Source organism: Symphalangus syndactylus, chromosome 17 (assembly GCF_028878055.3).
Source record: "Symphalangus syndactylus isolate Jambi chromosome 17, NHGRI_mSymSyn1-v2.1_pri, whole genome shotgun sequence".
NCBI lineage: Eukaryota > Metazoa > Chordata > Mammalia > Primates > Hylobatidae > Symphalangus > Symphalangus syndactylus.
In genome coordinates, this window is record NC_072439.2 from 26,291,733 (window position 1) to 26,305,983 (window position 14,251).

General features: G+C 40.2%; 1 pseudogene; it reads right to left on the reverse strand.

The window, feature by feature from the left end:
* Positions 1 to 8,328: 8,328 nt before the first annotated feature.
* On the reverse strand, positions 8,329 to 10,614 carry LOC129466319 (polyadenylate-binding protein 1-like; annotated as a pseudogene).
* Between the last annotated feature and the right edge of the window lie 3,637 nt (positions 10,615 to 14,251).

Sequence of the window (14,251 nt, forward strand, 5' to 3'; positions counted from 1 at the left end):
AAATAGGGAATCCTTTCTTCCCCTTTGCTTGTTTTTGTTAGGTTTGTCGAAGATCAGATGGTTGTAGATATGTGGTGTTATTTCTGAGGCCTCTGTTCTGTTCCATTGGTCTATATATCTGTTTTGATACCGGTATCATGCTCTTTTGGTTACTGCAGCCTTGTAGTATAGTTTGAAGTCAGGTAGCATGATGCCTCCAGCTTTGTTCTTTTTGCTTAGGATTGTCTTGGCTGTACAGACTCTTTTTTGGTTCCATATGAAATTTAAAGTAGTTTTTTTCTAATTCTGCAAAGAAAGTCACTGGTACCTTGATGGGAATAGCATTGAATCTATAAATTACTTTGGGCAGTATGGCCATTTTCAAGATTCTTCCTATCCATGAGAATGGAATGTTTTTCTATTTGTTTGTGTCCTCTCATTTCCTTGAGCAGTGTTTTGTAGTTCTCCTTGAAGAGGTCCTTTACGTCCCTTGTAAGTTGTATTCCTAGGTGTTTCATTATCTTTGTAGCAATTGTGAATGGGAGTTCACTCATGATTTGGCACTCTGCTTATCTGTTGTTGGTATATAGGAATGCTTATGATTTTTGCACATTGATTTTGTATCCTGAGACTTTGCTGAAGTTACTAATCAGCTTAAGGAGATTTTGGGCTGAGACGACTGGGTTTTCTAAATATACAATCATGTTATCTGCAATCAGAGACAATTTGACTTTCTCTCTTCCTATTTGAATACCCTTTATTTCTTTCTCCTACCTGATTGCCCTGGCCAGAACTTCCAATACTATGTTGAATAGGAGTACTGAGAGAGGGCATCCTTGTCTTGTGCTAATTTTCAAAGGGAATGCTTCCAGATTTTGCCCATTCAGTATGAAATTGGCTATTGGTTTGTGATAAATAACTCTTATTATTTTGATATATGTTCCATCAATACCTAGTTTATTGAGAGTTTTTTGCATGAAGTGCTGTTGAATTTTATCAAAGGCCTTTTCTGCCTGTATAGAGATAATTGTGTGGTTTTTGTCGTTGGTTCTGTTTATGTGATGGATTATGTTTATTGATTTGCATATGTTGAACCAGCCTTGCATCCCAGGGTAAAGCTGACCTGATTGTGGTGGATAAGCTTTTTGATGTGCTGCTGGATTCAGTTTGCCAGTATTTTATTGAGGATTTTTGCATCGATGTTCATCAGGGATATTGGCCTGAAGTTTTCTTTTTTTGTTGTGTCTTCCCAGTTTTTGTATCAGGATGATGCTGGCCGCATAAAAAGAGTTATGGAGGAGCCCCTCTTTTTTGATTGTTTGGAATAATTTCAGAAGGAATGGTACCAGCTCCTCTTTGTATTTCTGGTAGAATTCAGCTGTGAATCTATCTGGTCCTGGGCTTTTTTTGGTTGGTAGGCTACTAATTACTGCCTCAGTTTCAGAACTTGTTATTGGTCTATTCAGGGATTTGACTTCTACCTGGTTTAGTCTTGGGAGGGTGGTTTTATGTGTCCAGGAATTTATCCATTTCTTCTAGATTTTCTAGTTTCTTTGCATAGAGGTTTTTTTTTTTTTTTTTTTTTTTTTTTAGACAGTCTCTGTTGCCCAGGGTGGCGTGATCTCGGCTCAGGCAACCTCTGCCTCCCAGGTTCAAGTGATTCTGCTCCCTCAGCCTCCTGAGTAGCTGGGATTACAGGCACGCACCACCACGCCTGGCTAATTTTTGTATTTTTAGTAGATATGGGGTTTCTCCATGTTGGTCAGGCTGGTCTCAAACTCCTGACCTCAGGTGATCTACCCACCTAAGCCTCCAAAAGTGCTGGGATTACAGGTGTGAGCTACCACACCCAGCTGAGGCTTTTATAGTATTCTCTGATGGCAGTTTGTATTTCTGTAGGATCAGTGGTGATATCTACTTTATCATTTTTTATTGTGTCTATTCGATTCCTCTTTATTAGTCTAATAGTAGTCCATCTATTTTGTTAATCTTTTCAAAAACCCAGCTCCTAGATTTATTGATTTTTTGAAGGCCTTTTCATGTCTCTATATCTTTCAGTTCTGCTCTGATCTTAGTTATTTCTTGTCTTCTGCTAGCTTTTGAATTTGTTCTTGCTTCTCTAGTTCTCTTGTGATGTTAGAGTGTTGATTTTAGCTCTTTCCAGATTTCTGCTGTCAGCATTTAATGTTATGAATTTTTCATCCCCAGCCAATCAGCAGCACCCATTCTCTATCCCCCTGCACATCAAATTATCCTTAAAAACTCTAGCCTCTGAGTTATTGGGGAGGCAGATTTAAGAAATATCTCCTGTCCTTCTGCTCAGCTACCTTGTGATAATTAAAGTCTTTCTTTATGGCAACTCCTGCTGTTCTCTGTATCATCTTTTTTGGGCAGCAGAAAAGAGGAATCCATCAGACAGTTACATTCCTTTCCCCCACATCTTACAAAAAAAGTTCACATCCTAGTCCCTGGAATCTGTTGTAGGGGATCAGAATTTTCCACCCCCAAATATTCTACCCTGACATAAGTATTATTTCAAGTTGAAGGCAATTGAGAAAAAGTTCACTGCCCTCCCTCCATCTTCCTAAAAACAGGGTATAAATTTTCCTTGTGAAGGTAGCCCTCCTTTTCCTGTAGCAGAGAGAACAACCCTCAATACCATAGACAGAAATGATACCAGAAGAGTCTACACAAACAAACCTTACTGGCTAGCCCTAGGGGGCTAACATTAATGATTCTCCTACATTTATCTTTTCACAAGTTATCACTGCTAGAACGTTTAGAAACCTCTTTCCTTTGTCTTGTCATTTCTCTATAAATTTATCATCCTTTAAATGGTGTAAAAGCCTCCAAGCCTGGCTACTTCTTTGGTGGGGGTGGGTTCTCTTCTCTAGAATTCCCCCTTCCCATGTAAAACTTTTAAGATCAAATAAAATTTGTATGTTTTTCTCCTCTTAATATGTCTTTTATCAGTTTATTTCATAGGCTCAGCCACTGAGCCTAAGAGGGTAGAGGGAAATTATTATTATTATTTTTGCCCTGCATTGTGAATATGTTACCTTATATGGCAAAGGGGAATTAAGGTTGCAGATGGAATTGCTGGCTTTGAAGATGAAAGGAGTAGCACAAGCCAAGGAAGGCAGGTAGCATCTAGAAGTTGAATAAAACAAAGATATGAATTAACCCATATAGCCCTCAGGAAGAAACACAGCTGTCTTAGTCCATTTTGTGTTGCTATAACAGAATAGCACAGATTGTGTAATATATAAAGAAAGGAAATTTATTTCTCATAGTAATGGAGGCTGGAAAGTCCAAGATCAAGAGGCCTGGCATCTGGCAAGGGCCTCTGGCTGTGTCATGCCATGAAGGGACATGAGAGGGCATGAGGGGTGAAAGACAAAGAGAGAGAGTGAGAGAGAGAGAGAGAATTCACAGCCTCAAGCCCTTTTCTAATCTGCATTACCCTATTCATGAGGGTGGAGCCCTTATGATCTAAACACTTCCTATTAAGTCCCACCTCCTGACTCTATTGCATTGGAGATTAAGTTTCTAACACTTACTTCTTGAGGGACACATTAAAAACACAACAGTCCTACTGACATCTTGATTTTAGCTCAGTGAGTGCCATTTTGGATTTCGAATCTCTAGAAAGGTAAGAGAAGAAATTTGTATTGTTTCAAGCCATTAAGTTTTCAGTAATTTTTTTTGAGACAGGGTCTTTCTCTGTTGCCCAGGCTGGAGTGCAGTGGTGTGAACATGGCTCACTGCAGCCTTGAACTCCTGAATTCTAGCAATCCTTCCACCTCAGCCTCCTGAGTAGCTGGGACTACAGGCATGCACCACCATGCCTGGCTAGTTTTTTTCCTTTTGGTAGAAACAAGGTCTTGCCATGTTGCCCAGGTTGGCCTTGAAGACCTGGGTTCAAGCAATCCTCCTACCTTGGCCTTCCAAAGTGCTGGAATTACAAATGTGAGCCACTGCCCCTGGCTTGTGGTAACTTTTTTTTCTTTTTTTGAGAAGGCGTTTTTCTCTCGTAACCCAGGCTGAAGTGCAATGGTGCAATCTCAGCTCACTGCAACCTCCACCTCCTGGGTTCAAGCGATTCTCCTGCCTCAGCTTCCCAAGTAGCTGGGATTACAGGCACCCACAACCATGCCCAGCTAATTTTTGTATTTTTAGTAGAGATGGGGTTTCACCATGTTGGCCAGGCTGGTCTCAAACTTCTGACCTTAGGTGATCCACTCGCCGCAGCCTCCCAAAGTGCTGGGATTACAGGCATGAGCCACCACACCTGGCCTGGTAACTTTTTAAATAGAAGCTGTAGAAAACTAGCACAGGATTTATAGGTTTAGTTTATTCGTTTTAATTGCTATGTAGGTTTATTTATGTTAATTTATTCGTTTTAATTGCTATATAGAATTCCACTGTATGTGTTCTTTGCCTATTACTTCTCAAAATTGTATTTGGGAGATTCAATCACGCAGCATGTGCCGGTATTTTGTGCAGTTTTATTTGTTTTCTGTTGAATGACTACACAACATTTTATTTCTCTATACCCCTGTTGACGGACATTATTTCCATTTTTTTGTTATAAGCAATGTTATGAAAATTTTTGAATTTGTTTTCTATGTACATGTGCAAGAATTTCTCATGGGGCAGGGCACAGTGGCTCACACCTGCAATCCCAGCACTTTGAGAGGCCAAGTTGGGAGTATCACTTGAGCCCAGGAGTTCAAGGCCAGCCTGGGCAACATAGCAAGACCTCATCTCTACAAAAAGTTTAAAAGCTAGCCGGGCATAGTGACATGCGCCTGTAGTCTTACCTACTCAGTAGGTTGAAGTGGAAAGATGGCTTGGGCTCAGGAGGTCAAGGCTTCAGTGGGTATCGATAGTGCCACTGTACTCCAGCCTGGGCAACAGGGCAAGACCCTGCCTCAAAAGAAACAAAAAGATTTTCTTAATAGGCCAATGGGTTGATAGCCCACTGAGATAATGAATCTAATGTGCAGCCAGGTTTTTAACTGAAGGGGAGTGGAATTGCTGGATTGTAGGGAGTATGCATCATTAACTTCACTATATGGACTAAATTCCTCTCCAAAGTGGTTCTACCAATTTAACCTCTTCTGGCAATGCATGAAGGCGTCCATTTTCCTACAAATTCAAATTTGACTTTAAAATTTTTGCCAATATGATGAGTATAAATGGCTTCTCTTTTTTATTTTAATGTGCGTTTCCCTGATTACTAGAAAGGATGAACGTGTTTACATATGTTTATTGGCCATCTGCCTTTCCTGTTCCTTGAATTGTCTGGATAATGTGGAACAATATAAGATACAGACCTGACATGCAGGACAACGCCAATGTGAAAATGTAATTGAACCCTCATAGGCCTTGATGGTTATTTAAGTAGTATTTATTAAGTTTAAGTAATTTTAAGTGAAATTTACATGAGGAACTCATGAATGTTTTATTTAATAAAATGTATCATGAATATATCACTTAATAAAATCTAAGTAATAATATTTGTCTTTTCACGTGAAGAATAATTTAAAGCTATTGAAGCTCTGAGAAACTTTAACATGGCTCTTTTGACAAACACTTCCTACCTTTTTTTTTTTTTTTTTGAGACAGAGTCTCACTCTGTTGCCCAGACTGGAGTGCAGTGGCGTGATCTTGGCTCACTGCAACCTCTGCCTCCTGGGTTCAAGCGATTCTCCTGTCTCAGCCTCCCGAGTAGCTGGGATTACAGGTGCCTGCCACCATGCCCAGCTAAGTTTTGTATTTTTAGTAGAGACAGGGTTTTACTATGTTGGCCAGGATGGTCTCCATCTCCTGACGCCAAGTCATCCTCCCACCCTGGCCTTCCAAAATGCTGAGATTACAGGCATGTGCCACCGCATTCGGCCAACATGTCTTACTTTTTGTTTCTGATTTAGCAATCAAATGTCAAGAATATGAACCCATTTTTCATTAAACAATGAATACATTTTAGATTCTAACCAGTTTACTTAACAATGAACACGTTTTACATTCTAACCAGTTCATTTAAGAAGAATTAAAAGCTTCCAGCAACAAGGATATCATCTTGATAATTATTGAATGTTTAAAAGTATTTAATTCTTAGGTTGAAGGAAAGGACTTAGGAAATCACAGAAGGGCATTGGTGGCTGGGTGTTCTGCTCAATTGCTCTAAAGCTGCGGTGTGCGAGACAACTGCTTACTCCAAAGATCTGTTCATCCAACAGCTGATACTCTCCTTTCCCAGTTCCCTACTCTCCTCTGGCTCTTAAGTTGAGAAATATCAGAAGCAAGAAGTCAGAAAAACCATGATGCTATCTGTGATTTCACTACTCCCTCTTTCGGACATACACTGCACTTGCACCATGAGAGTCATCCACTTTCCATGGCATAATACAATAAATGACTTCCATTTCTGTATTTCTACTTTGTAACCAAAACTATCAAGTGGTATTTAGTACATAAAGACTTCAAATTAAAATATTTTTATCTATTTACCTAACTATTTAATCTAGACATATCTATCTGCCATAGGTATATAAATATAGACAGGTAGATGGATGACAGAGAGATGGAGATATGGCTAGAGATATAGATAGATGTAGGTGATAGGCTTGTTTTCCTTCTCTTTTTTCCTAAGTCTTTGTGACATGGAATTTCCCTCCACAAAGCATTTAAAAATATTGTTATCAATTGACAATTTACCCTTGACTATCTGATGTCTTTTTATCAAATTCTATTTCATACCTTTTAATCATAATATTTTTAAATTATGATTATTATGATTAATTATGATTTATCTAGTTTTCTGATGTGATGTTTTTCCCCTGAAAGAGAAACTGGCTCAGCACAAATCACCAACTTTGTATTACTATTATTTTAATTTTATTTTTTTGGACAGAGTTTTGCTCTGTAGCCCAGGTTGGAGTGCAGTGGCATGATCTCGACTCACTGTAACCTCCACCTCCTGGGTTCAAGCGATTCTCCTGCCTCAGCCTCCTGAGTAGTTGGTATTACAGGCACATGCCACCACTCCCAGCTAATTTTTTGTATTTTTAGTAGAAACAGGGTTTCACTATGTTGGTCAGGCTGGTCTTGAACTCCTGACCTCAAATGATACACCCGTCTCCGCCTCCCAAAGTGCTGGGATTACGGGTGTGAGCCACCACGCCCAGCCATATTATTTTTGAGACAGGCTCTGTTTCAAAAGGCTGGAGTGTGGTGGTGCAATCACGGCTCACTGCAGCCTTAACTTCCTGGGCTCAAGTGATCCTCCCACCTCAGCCTCCTGAGTAGCTAGGACTGCAGGTGTGCTCCACCATGCCCGGCTAATTTTTGTAATTTTGTAGAGACGGGGTTTCTCCATGTTATCCAGGCTGGTCTCGGAACTCCTAGGCTCAAGTGATCTGCCCGCTTTGACCTCCCAAGGTGTTGTGATTACAGGTGTGAGCCACCACGCTCGGCACCAACTTTATTATACCAGCCTATATTTTATTCCTTTCCTTTCTATTCTTCCCTCCCTCCCTTCCTACCTTTCCTCCTTTCTCCCCTACTTTTTGTGATCTTTTGTAACTGCTGAAATGATCACAAGTATTCCTTGCTACAATGCAAGGTATATTGGGATAACAAAATATATGGGGAAGATAATAGCCATATATAAGTCAAAGGGTCCCTCTATTACTTCTGTTATTCATTAAGTTGAGCCAAGATTTTGTTGGCTTTACAATTAATTGGGAGATACAAGCATATGATGCAAAATTCATGCAGTAGTAAAATGTATACAGTGAGGGAAAAGAGTCTGTTTTACACATCAGCTTCCTGCCTAAGGGACAATCTCTGTTGCCTGTTCCTTAACATATGTATTTTAAAAGCGAAATCCTCTGCACATGGTTAACAAAAGGGAGTGGAATTTCAGGGTGATATTATGTTCCTCATTTAATGGAGAGAAAAAAGCATATGCCCTCAAATACCCTTCTGCCTCCCCTCCCCTCCCCTCCCTTCCTTCTTTTTTGAGATGGAGTCTTGCTCTGTCGTCCAGGCTGGAGCACAATGATGTGATCTCAGCTCACTGCAACCTCTGCCTTCCGGGTTCAAGAAATTCTCCTGCCTCAGTCTCCCGTGTAGCTGGGATTACAGGCGTGTGCCACTATGCCCGGCTAATTTTTGTATTTTATTACTATTATTTTTTTCACCGTTTAAGGAATTTTTATTAAAGCAATAATTTTATAATCCAAATTACGTTTCCTTGCTCAGTTATCAATTCTGTTACTTAAAACAGAATTGACATTTTGAGCTATTCCACAGTAAAGAATTACAAAATTAAAGAAAGGAATGCTTTAAATTTTTGCACTTTACTGAAAATTCTTTTTCCCAGAGTCTATAAAACATTAATTGGTTTTCACATTTTACTATTTTTGAGTTTTCTTTTAATTTTTAAATCAATAAGTAATCTAGGACTAGCATTATGTTTGCTAGACCTGGCATTTGCTCGGAACATAAGGTTCAAAGTTTCTTTTCCTTTTTAAATTTATTTTATATTTTGCAATGTTTTTCCATAATATTTGCATTTTTCGATGTTTAGATATTTTTCTTCTGTGAAGCACAAGTTTCTTTTCATGGTCCCTGATCAATTTTAAACAGTTGGAACACTGGTGGCACTGTTAACTGCTTTCTGGGCAGCCTCTTCAGCTTGGTGGGCTTGTAGTACAGCTACAGCTTCATCAACCTTAGAACAGAGTGACTCTGGAGACTCCAGCATATGAAGAAGTTCTGAATTACCAATCTCCAACAACATGCCAGTGATTTTACCAGCAAGAGCAGGGTGCACGTCTTGAATAACAGGAAACAGCCATTCACCCAACATTTGCTTTTGCTCTTGAGCATGGGCAGATACCAACATGGAAGCAGTCAAAGGTTCCTGACCTTGTACATGAACAGCAGGCTGTTGCATTGTAACTTGTGGCTGTGCATTAAGATGTTTCTGAGGACTGCGAACTCCCGCAGCATAGTTATAATGTGGAGTTGCAGCAGCAGCAGCTGCAGGACATGGACCCATTGTCTGTGTTGATGTGTTAGCAACACGCTGCGTTGACATAACTCATGGAACCTGTGAAGAAGCTGGTCTCATAGTACTAAACGGTGGTCTAGGAGCAGCTGGGTGGATAGCACTGGACATATTTTGGAATGGATGGAGTATGGAACCCTGAGCAGTCCAGTGAGGAATTGGTCTTAGTTGAGCAATTTGGCTAGGAGGATAGTATGCAGCACTGTTCTGAGTCTGTGGGATAGCTGCCATGAAGTAACCTGAAGGAGGTGCTGGCTGGTAGGGGTTGATTACAAGATTGGGCACAGCTCGTACACTTGCCATTCTTTGCATATACTGGTTAGTGAGGTGAGCCTTGGCATTCTTCTTTGCACTGAGCTAAAGCGACATACAATGGCTTTGTGGCCACAATTCTACCATTCATTTCTGTAACTGCTTTAGTGGCTTCTTCTGGTGAGGAGAAACATACAAAACCAAACCCTTTGCTGTGACCACCCTCCATCATAACCTTTGCACTAGTGATTGTACCAAATGGAGAAAACTCTTTCTGAAGACGTTAATGATGAATGCCATCATCAAGATTTTTCACATAAAGATTAACACCGTGGTATCTGGTGATCCTATCTTGCTTCATCTGTTCAAATTTGCGCTTAAGTTCTGTCTGCCCTTCCCCTTTTTCCTGAGCTCTACCAACATAAATTTGTTTTCCATTGAGCTCCTTTCCATTCATTTCATCTACAGCTTTCTGTGCATCTTCAAGCCTTTCAAAGCTTACAAATCCAAATCCTTTGGATTTTCCACTTTCCTCAGTCATTACTTTCACATTTAAGGCACGCCCAAACTTGCTAAAGAGATCCTTAAGGCGCTCATCATCCATGTCTTCTCCAAAATTCTTGATGTAAACATTGGTGAACTCTTTCGCGTAGCTCCAAGTTCAGCTTCTCGTTCTTTATGAGACGTAAATCGTCCAACAAATACTTTGCGATCATTTAGGAGCATTCCATTCATTTTTTCCATCGCTCTTTCAGCTGCTTCCTGTGTCTCAAAGTGTACAAATCCATAGCCCTTGGAATCATTTTCATCACAGCCCACCTTACATGAAAGGATGTTACCAAAAGCAGAAAGTGTATCATACAGTGCTTTATTATCAATGGATTTGTCCAGATTTTTAATGAATATGTAGCCCACTCCACTTTTGCGAAGTGATGGATCAAGCTGAGACCACACGATGCGTACTGGCTTGTGCTTTATAACATCAAAATTCATAGTGTTCACAGCATGCTCCGCGTCCGCCGGCTGGTGGAAGTTTACATACGCGTAGCCCAAGGAGCCGCGGGTGCTCGATCATGTCCCTGCAGACCAGGCTGGAGAGGACGGGCTCGGCCGGGCTGAACTTCTCGTAGAGCATCGCCTCGGTCACTTCGGGATGGAGGTCCCCCACGTACAGCGAGGACGTGGGGTAGCTGGGGGCACTGGGGTTCATCTTGGCACGGCTGCTCGCAGGGCCACAGGCCGCGACCTTTCCGTGAGACGAGGAGAGCGAATGCCGGGGCTGGGGGCCGGAGCCGGAGAGGGGCGGGGGGAGGTGAGCCGGGGCAAGCGCAAGCGCAGAGGGACAAAAATCACCCGGAATCGAAAACTACTCAACAGCCCCAGAACGGTGTTGATCCGCCGCCGCTGGCTGCGGGCGAGGGTGGCGGTGTCAGTCCGGGCAGCAGAAAGGCCTCGGTCTCTTGGTTCCTTTTTGGAGCTGCTGCGGGCGGGTGAGTCGGCCTCGGCTGCTTCAAGGGGTTATTTTATAAAAGAGGAAGAAAAAAAAAATAAAAGTCTACGGCGGGGGAGAGGCGGATTTTTTGTAAATTTTGGGGAAGTTTTTAAAATTTTTTTTAGTTTTTTTGTTTTGTTTTGTTTTTTATTTTAATAGTAAATGTATGTTCCAAGCCTGGAGCACACACTCCGCACGCTCAGCACTAACCGCCGGGGAGAAGGGGCTAATTTTTGTATTTTCAGTAGAGACGGGGTTTCACCATGTTGGCCAGGCTGGTATGGAACTGCTGACCTCAGGTGATCTGGCCACCTAGTCCTCCCAAAGTGCTGGGATTACAGGCGTGAGCCACCACGCCCGGCCGGTTTTTCTTTTTTTCTGATGTAGGCACTTGTAGCTTTAAAATTCCCTCTTAGTACTGCTTTTGCTGTATCCCATAGGTTTTGGTATGTTGTGTTTTCATTATCATTTGATTCCATAAATATTTCAATTTCCTTTTTAATTACTTCATTGATCCACTGGTCGTTCGGGAATATATTGTTTAATTTCCATGTGTTTGCATAGTTTCCAAAATTCCTCTTGTTATTAATTTCTAGTTTTGTTTCATTGTGGTCAGAGAAAATGCTTGATATTATTTCAGGTTTTTTTTTTTTTTTTTTTTTTTTAGACCGAGTCTCACTCTGTCACTCAGGCTGGAGTGCAGTGGCATGATCTCAACTCATTGCAACCTCTGCCTCCTGGGTTCGAGTGACTCCCTTGCCTCAGCCTCCCGAGTAGTGGGGACTACAGGCATGTTCCACCGTGCCTGGCTAATTTTTGAATTTTTAGTAGAGATGGGTTTTCACTATGTTGGCCAGGCTGGTCTCAAACTCCTGACCTTGTGATCTGCCTGCCTCAGCCTCCCAAAGTGTTGGGTTACAGGCGTGAGCCACTGCACCCGGCCCTGTTTTTTTTTTTTAAAATGTTTTAAGACTTATTTTGTGACCTAATAGATGGTCTATTCTTGAGAATAATCTATGTGCTGAGGAAAATAATGTGTATTCTGCAGCCATTGGATGAAATGTTCTGTAAATATCTATTCGATCCATTTGTTTTATAATGCAGATTAGGTCCAATTCATTAATTTTCTATCTGGAAGATCTGTCCAGTGCTGAAAGTGGGGTGTTGAAGTCTTCAGGTATTATTATATTGGGACCTGTCTCTCTCTTTAGCTCTAATAATATTTACTTTATATATCTGAGTGCTCCAGTGTTGGATACATATACATTTAAAATTGTTCTATCCTCTTGCTGAACTGACCCCTTTGTCCTTATATAGTGACCTTCTTTGTCTCTTCTTATAGATTTGTCTTGAAATCTATTTTGTCTGTTATAAGTGTAGCTACTCCTGCTCTTTTTTGTTTTTTATTGGCAGGGAATATCTTTCTATCCCTTTATTTTCAGTCTATGTGTGTCTTTGTAGGTGAAGTGTCCTTCTTGTAAGCAACAGATCAGTGGGTCTTATTTTTTTATCCATTTAGCTACTCTATGTCTTTTGATTGGAGAGGTTAGTCCATTGGAGAGTTTACATTCAATGTTATTATTGATAAGTAAGAACTTACTTTTGCGATTTTGTTATTTGTTTTCTGGCTGTTTTGTGGTCTTCTTTCTTTCTTTTCTTCCTATTTTCCCTTAGTAAATGTTATTTTCTCTGGTGATATGATTTAGTTCCTTGCTTTTTGTTTTTTGTGTATTCATGCTATGTTTTTTCATTTGAGATTACCATGAGGCTTGCAAATACTATCTTATAACCCATTATTTTAAGCTGATAAAAACTTATCACTGTTTGTATAACAAGCAAAAAGAAACCTAATAAAAAGTTTACACCCTAACTTCATCCCCCCCCTTTTTAATTTTTTGTTGTTTCTATTTATATCTTATTGTAACTGTTCATGTATCAAAAAGTTGTCGTAGTTATTATTTTTGATTGATTTAATCTTTTTTGATCATTTAATCTTTCTGCTTATGATAAGAGTAGTTTACACACCACAGTTACAGTGTTATCATAGTCTGTGTTTCTCCATGTACTTACTATTACCAGTGAGTTTTGTACCTTTTGTTTCAAATTGAAGAACTCTCTTTAGCATTTCTTGTAGGACAGGTCTGGTATTGATGAAATCCCTCAGTTTTTGTTTGTCTGGGAAAGTCTTTATTTATCCTCCATATTTGAAGAATGTTTGGACTGGATATACTATTCTAAGGTAAAAGTATTTTTTTTTATTCAGCATTTTAAATATGTCATGCCACTCTCCCTTGGCCTGTAAGATTTTCACTGAAAAGTCTGCTGCCAGATGTATTGGAGCTCTATTATATGTTATTTGTTTCTTTTCTCTTGCTGCTTTTAGGATCCTTTCTTTATCCTTGACCTGTGGGAGTTTGATTATTAAATGCCTTAAGGTAGTCATCTTTGGGTTAAATCAGCTTGGTGTTCTGTAATCTTCTTGTACTTGGATATTTATATCTTTCTCTAAGTTTGGGAAGTTCTCTGTTATTATCCCTTTGAATAAACTTTCTACCCCTGTCTCTCTACCTCCTTTTTAAGGCCAATAACTCTTAGATTTTCCCTTTTGAGGTTATTTTCTAGATCCTTTAGGGATGCTTCATTGTTTTTTATTATTTTTTTCTTTTGTCTCTTCTGACTGTGTATTTTCAAATAGCTGTTTTCATGCTCACTAATTCTTTCTTCTGCTTGATTCATTCTGCTATTAAAGGCCTCTAATGTATTGTTCAGTATACCAGTTGCATTTTTCAGCTGCAGAATTTCTGCTTGATTCTTCTTATTTCAATCTCTTTGTTAAATTTTTCTTATAGAATTGAATTCTGAATTCCTTCTCTGTGTTATCTTGAATTTCTTTGAGTGTCTTCAACGCAGCTATTTTGAATTTTTCATCTGAACATTCATATATCTCTGATTTTCCAGAATTGTTTCCCACTGCTTTATTTAGTTTATTTGGTGAAGTCACATTTTCCTAGAGTGTCTTGATACTTAAGGATGTTTGCTTGTGTGTGGGCATTGAATAGTTAAGTGTTTATTGTCTCACCTGAAGCCAGCAAGTCCCAGAGGTTCACTGTCTGGGCCAGACTACTGCAAATGTTCCCTTAAGGCTCGAGGGCTCTTAAGTCAGCTTTTTTTTTTTTTTTTTTTTGGATGGTCCCTGGCCTGGGACTCACCCTTCATGGGGGTGTTCTCCTCTTGGCCCAGGGCAGGTCCAGAAATGCCCACCAAGAGTCAAGTCCTAGAATTGGGGACCTCATGAGCCAACTGGGTGCTCTACCCAGCTGTGGCTGTGCTGTTACCTAAGGTGCAAGACAAAGTCCCCATTCACATTTTCCTCTGCTTTTCTCAAGCAGAAGGAGTTTTTGCCTGTAGCTACCACAGCTGGTAATATGCTGAGTCTCACCTGAAGC